This window comes from Canis lupus, chromosome 35, assembly GCF_011100685.1.
Source record: "Canis lupus familiaris isolate Mischka breed German Shepherd chromosome 35, alternate assembly UU_Cfam_GSD_1.0, whole genome shotgun sequence".
Lineage (NCBI taxonomy): Eukaryota > Metazoa > Chordata > Mammalia > Carnivora > Canidae > Canis > Canis lupus.
The window spans coordinates 8,894,500-8,901,030 of record NC_049256.1 but is presented as its reverse complement, the minus strand read 5'-3'; the positions used below and the strand labels follow the sequence as shown (position 1 = coordinate 8,901,030).

General features: G+C 45.7%; 1 long non-coding RNA gene across 1 annotated transcript; it reads right to left on the bottom strand.

The window, feature by feature from the left end:
• Positions 1 to 258: 258 nt before the first annotated feature.
• On the bottom strand, positions 259 to 4,921 carry LOC119867609. Its single transcript, XR_005384120.1, has 3 exons — positions 4,409 to 4,921; positions 2,805 to 3,698; positions 259 to 1,253 (listed from the first exon to the last, which is right to left on the bottom strand). It is a non-coding gene; the product is annotated as an uncharacterized LOC119867609 (long non-coding RNA).
• Positions 4,922 to 6,531: the final 1,610 nt, after the last annotated feature.

Sequence of the window (6,531 nt, the reverse complement as noted above, 5' to 3'; positions counted from 1 at the left end):
TGGCTTTGACATTTTAAAATCATACATGTAATAAATATAATATCCTCGAAAATCCACAATTCAAAGATTTATAGATTAGAAATGAAAAGTCTCCTTTTACGAGCACCCCTCATCCCCACCCCCAGCCACATGTCCCTTCGTGGATGCAACCGCTAATAACAGTCTGCGTGTTTCTTCCAGTTTGCCCGCATCCGTGCATTTACACACACACACACACACACACACACACACACGTCTTGGTATGGCTTGTAAGGCTTTTCTACGATTTATTTAAGCTCTCCTATACTGGATGCAGGCGGTACAGCAAGCGATGCGGAGCACAGGCTCCTTGCCAGACCGCCCGGGGTCACATCACACAGCAATTCTGCGTCCCGCGAGCTCGAGGCCAGGAATAAACCGCTTCTTCCCCGTTTCGTGTCCTTCTCTGCACAATGAGGCTAATAAAAGCACTTACAGGGTTGTCACGGGGGATTAAGTGAGTTCATTTATGTAAAGTGCTTAGGCAAGTTCTGACCCAGAGAAGACTTTCTGTAAGGATTAGCTGTTATTCACAGTAATGGCAATATTTCCAATTTTTCTACGACAATCCTTCAGCAAACTACTTGCAGGCGGTTCTGTGTGAGCATGTGTGAACACTTCCGTGGGGCAGGTTTCTATCCCTGGACGTGGAATTGCTGTGTTCAAAGACACACACATTTTCACTTGGCTACGCTGTGCTGAGCCGTATCTCCGAGAGAGAGAAAATGTGTGCGCGAGTGTGCATTTACTTGTACCTGAACTGGTACTGGATGTTATCTCCAGTCTCTGGCAGGCTGTGGGTTGAAATGGTGTTTTGAAGTTCTATTTTGCATTCCTCAGATTAAGTGTCAGCGCCTTTTCACAGGTTTGTGAACCACTCTTCCACCCTTGTTCCCCTTTTTCTTCTGTGAATTCACCAGCCACAAATTTTACCAATTTTGCCACTGAGTTACTTTTCTTTTTCTTCACGATTTGAATGTGCTTCTATATGTCATAGTTACTGACCTTTAGCAACTATAAATGCTACCCAGATTTGCACCCAGTGAGTTGTGTGCTTTTTATCAGACTGCCATGCAAAATTATCAAATTTTTAGTGGTCAGTTATGAGTCTTTTCCTTTGTCATTTTGTGTCTTGCTTAGGGAGGCTTTTCCCACCCCGGCATATGGAAAACGGTCCTCATTATCCAAGGATCATGGAAACAATGCGGGGAAAAAAGTCTGGGTTGAAATTTTATCTGGAACAATAAAATTAAATAAGTGTTTCTTATTTAATATCTAACAACATTTCCATTATAATTTGAACCATAAAGTACTTTTCAAAATGAATAAGAAAGAACTCAGGCTTTTACAGAGGGGGGTCATTTTTCTGATTGAAATCTGCAATTGCATAATATAGCAATTACAGGCTTCAATCAGAAGAAATAAGATTTTACAAAAATATCTGCAGACAACATCAGTTCTCCCAAGGGATCCTCTCAATCCGTGGTTGTTTAAATCATCCCCCTTCGAAGAATCTATCCTGATTTGCTTATAAACGTTCTCTTCTTCATTCCTAACTGGTCTCCTGCTGCCAGAGCCTCCTCTGCTGATCTGAGCAGGGATCCACCATCATTTTCATCAGCTGCCTGAAAAGCCCTACCTCTTGCCAGGTTTGCACCGTCCCTGCGCAGCCCTCTTGCTTTGGCACAATATCGCGGAGTGTTTACAGCACCAGACTCCAATCAGAGATATTTGGTCCCCGGGACAGGTGTTTGAGCCGAGGAAGATTTTTACATGTGGCCAATCCATTACTTAATATTTTCACGATGTGCCTATTTTTGCTTTTTCCTGTAACTCTATGACTTCAGAAAGTCAGATAATGAGCCCTGGAATAACAAGGACTCCTGGAGCCTGCCGTTCCATTTAAGCGACCCGATCCTAAGGATGTATACTGAGCATTATTCTAGGCACAACAAATAAGGCACTGTAGCCTTAAGTCAGGGTTGTCTGGAGAAATAAATATAGATGTTTATAGAATAAATACAGATTATTACATAGACATACACAATGGATAGATACATGCATACACACATGGATAGAGAGATACATACGTACACGGAAAGAGACGTAGATAGACACATACATATTTACTCTAAGGAATCAGCTCCTGTGATTATGAAGGCTGTGAAGCCCTACGATTTACTACTGTCTGCAAGCTGTAGAACCAGGAAGGCCAGTGGGATAAGCCCCAGGCCAAGGGAAGAAGAAGATGGATGTCCTAACTCAAACACTCAAGCAGATTGAATCCTCCTTTTCTCCACCTTTTTTGTTCTCTTGGGGTGCTCACAGATTGGATGGGGTGGGTGATCTCCTTTTCTCAGGCCCCTGATTCCAGTCCTGATCGCTTCCAGAAACATCCTCACAGTCATACCCAGAAATCTTATTTAACCAGGTAACTGAGCATGCTGTGGCCAGGCAGACAGACACAGACAAGCAACCACGGCAGCACATCTGACAGCCGTACTGCCTCCACCTGTGGTGTGTATTTCTTCTTCTATTGACGGAACAGTACCCACTTAACAACCTACCCCCAACCCCACCCTACATCCCCCTCACACTCACCACATAGACCAACACCGCCAGCTTACTTCCTCCTAATCATTCCTATGAAAACCCTGAAAGGTTATTTCCAAAAACATTAGGGACAAATCAAACTCAATTCCCGTGAGAAAGAAAAGTCCTCGTCGGGACAAGAGGAGAGTTGGGAAGTGCATTACATAATTAACATATGGGCCTCATTCTCTCACCTGAAAAATAAGCAGATGAGGGTCAACCTGGGGAGAAGACAAACTCCTGCCCTGTTCCAGCGCCAGCATTCTACAGTTCAGTGTCTCACCCTCCTGGGCCAGGGACAGCCTCGTGTTAGACCAAGTTCCCAAGTACACTGTGTTCAGCAACTGTGTCTGAGCCTCTGATGATGTCAAACTTCAAAGAGAATGAGCTCTCCACCTCCAGCCAACATGTCATGGGTCTTCTCTGCCACCTAGACCTCTGGCCGGAGAAAGGGGATCATTCCCCAGTTTTGATACCTGAGCCTAGGTGAGTGTGATTCTGTGCCAACTTGGCTGGGCCACTGTCCCCAGATATTTGGTCAAACATCATTCTGAATGTTTCTGTGATTGTGCTATTGGATGAGATTAACATTTAAATTAGGAGACCATGAGTAAAACAGATTATCCACCATAATACGGGTGGGCCTCATCTAATCAGTGGAAAGCCTGCCTAGAACAAAAAGACTGACCATCCCACGCAGAAGGAACTCTGTCAGCAGATGGCCTTTAGACTGGAATTGCAGCATTGGCTCTTCCCTAGGTCTCCAGGCTGCCAGCCCACCCTATAGATCTTGGACTTGCCAGCTTCCATAATAGAATGAGCCAACTCCTTATAAGAAATCTCTCTATATAAATATGTACACATCCTATTGACTCTGTTGGTCTGGAGAACCTTGACAGACACTGTAAGTCAGGCCAGGCCTTCCTGTCCACTCATACAGGTCTGGTTTGGAGGCTTCAGAAGGTCCAGGTACATTCTGTAATCTGGCATTGCAGGGCCAGCCACTTCAAGGGTCCATGGGCACTTGCACTGTTGTCAGGAATAAAATCAATACCTCAATCCCTACTGGGGCTCCTTGCATCTGTTTTCTGTTGATTAAAGAAAAGAGAAAGATGAGCAGTCGGCACCCTTAACCTTTCTCATTTATCCCAATTGGTTTCAAAAAGGATCTCAAATTCATTCACACAAAGTTATATAAGTGACAGAAGCCTAGAGTACTATTTTTTCCAAAAATACCGGAATTTCAGAAGAGAACAAATATCACTGATGCTCCAAGTAGGCTTTGTTTTTTCTTCTTAATACTTTTGTGATTCTTTCCTGCAGTCTTCAGTTAGGGATATTGTTATTTTTGCATTTGAAAAATAAAAAATAGGGGATCCCTGGGTGGCTCAGTGGTTTAGCGCCTGCCTTTGGCCCAGAGCACGATCCTGGAGTCCCGGGATCGAGTCCCGTGTCGGGCTCTGGGCATGGAGCCTGCTTCTCCCTCCTCCTGTGTCTCTGCCTCTCTCTCTCTCTCTCTCTCTCTCTCTCTCTCTCTCTCTCTATCATGAATAAATAAAATCTTGAAAAAAAAAAAGAAAAAATATAAATTTACTGTGTGTCACCAGCTCCACCTCCCAAAAATCATTGCTATCTTCCCTGTGTGTCTGATCCTGAGTTTTGATACTGATATTGGTATTCGATACTGAGATTGGCATCCCAGTCTAGAACCGGATTGAACCTCTTTGTTTTCACAGATTCATTTATGCATCAGCCCATACTCATTGAGCACATCTTTACGCAGCACCCTTGTGCTTACCTGTTCTAGGAACCGTAACAGGTGCTGGGCCCTCTGAATTCAGTCTGCCCGAGATCGTATCCCAGTTCTGCCCATGACTAGTCCAGTCCAGTCACTTAATCTCTCTGTGCCTGCTGTTTGTTGGTTAAAGTGGAAAAGGCCAAATGGTAGATGAAGTGAGTTGGCCGGTGAAGCATTTAGGGCAAGGCTGGGTCATTGTAAGCTCGCTCAGCTATTATCATTCCAGACGTTGCTAAGGGAATAGCTTTGGTCGGGGGAAGTGAAAGAAGTTTCTGTCAGTTGGTTTCCATTTGCAGAGTGAAGGGGGAAGTGGTCAAGCTGTCGTTTTGAGGAAAGCAAGCAACCCACGAAGAGAGAAGTTAAAAGGATGGAGTGTAGTAGGGATGGGGGTCCTACACCTCTAGCAGCACCGGGCTGGGCCTCGTGGTGTCCTCCAGGGCACAGGGTAGGACCGGGGAGAAAGACGTGGGGAAGTCCAGGCCGGGTCTCACCTGGGGTGATGGAAGGCCAGCAGAATGATGTAGGCTGGCGGGGGGCCTGGGGACAGACGGAAGCAGGAACGCTGTGCCCTGCGTGTTACTGTAGAGGACACCAGACTCTTACATAACCAGACGGAGCCACCCCACCGGCTTAGACCACAAGGAAGGCAGTATCCCTTTTATTTTTCAAATTGAATTCGGCTCAGGCTGCAACGTGCAAGATTAGCAGGAAGTTCCACGTCTCCTACTTGTGGCTTCCGGCCAATGTCTTAGCGTTGTCCAAACGCCCCCCACCCTCCACGTGCTTATCAGTGCTCCAAAGCCAGTGCCCTCTGGTCGCATGAAGCAAAACTGAGACAAATGCCCTTGGGTCTGAAGGAAACCACACCACCCCCAGAACTCAGCTGCTCCAGATTTAGCTGCCCGGCCAGGCAGTGAGGATCGCAAGAGCTACAATTAAGTACTCATCTTGTCTGATTCAAAGAAATCATTGGTGCTACTGTGGGTTTCAAGACATAGCATTTCTTCAAGGCAGCAAAATCCCACTTTCCAAGGGTATTTCCGCACAGGAAGCTACACACCCAAACCAGCTCGGGCTCCCGAGGACCCCCCTCCTACAGGCATGCACCCCACACTGGGCAGATAGGTGTCCCCACCCAACACTACTTCAGAACAATCTTTCCCTCATTACAACCAAGCCATCCTTTTGAGCCCAGGTCACCAGGCCAGACTCCCCCTTCCCTTCCCTTGTGGCCAGTGGCCTCAGGAAGGACCCGGAGATCCCTTCTCTCAGTAGAACTGTCTCAGCCTGAAACCCTCTCAATCTGTAGGGATCCAAATAGCATTCAGCCTCAAAAGGGAAAAGATTGGAGTTTCCATTTATTTCCCCACAGGAAGTTTCTTTTCCTTCTACGTTTTGGTGACCAGAGGGGTGGGTAGCCTCAATCGAGCCATCTAAAGGGCCCTGCCCCGCCCCCACAGGACAAGACTTGCTGCTTATTTCCACAGACGAAAGAGTTCACTTAACCCTTGCTGGAACAGAGAAAATCTGACTTGCTCACTGCATCTCAACAGAGAAACAACTAGCAATGGCAGCTTCTCTCCAGGAAAAAAAAGTGGGGGGGGGCCAAAGATGAAAACTCAACAATAAACAGACAGGTCACCAAAGAAGATACAGCGATAGCAAACAAGGGTATGAAAAGGTGATCCACAGCATAGGTCATCAGGGAAATGCAAATTAAAGCAACAATGAGATACCACTACATGCCCTATTAGAAAGGGCAAAATCCAGAACACCGACAATACCAAACGCTGGTGAGGATGTGAACCCATAGGAACTCTCGTTCATTCCTGGTGGGAATGCAAAATGGTACAGCCACTTTGGAAGACAGATTGGTGGTTTCTTACAAAGCTAAACATAGTCTTACCATATGATCTGGCAACTGTGCTCCTTGATATTTACCCAAAGGAGTTAAAAACTTATGTCTACACAAAAACCTACGCACAGATGTTATTAGCAGCTTTATTTATAGTTGCCGAATCTTGGAAGCAACCAAGATGTCCTTCAGAAGGTGAATGGATAAATAAACTGGTATATCCAGACAATGGAATATTATTTAGTGCTAAAAAGAAACGAGACATCAA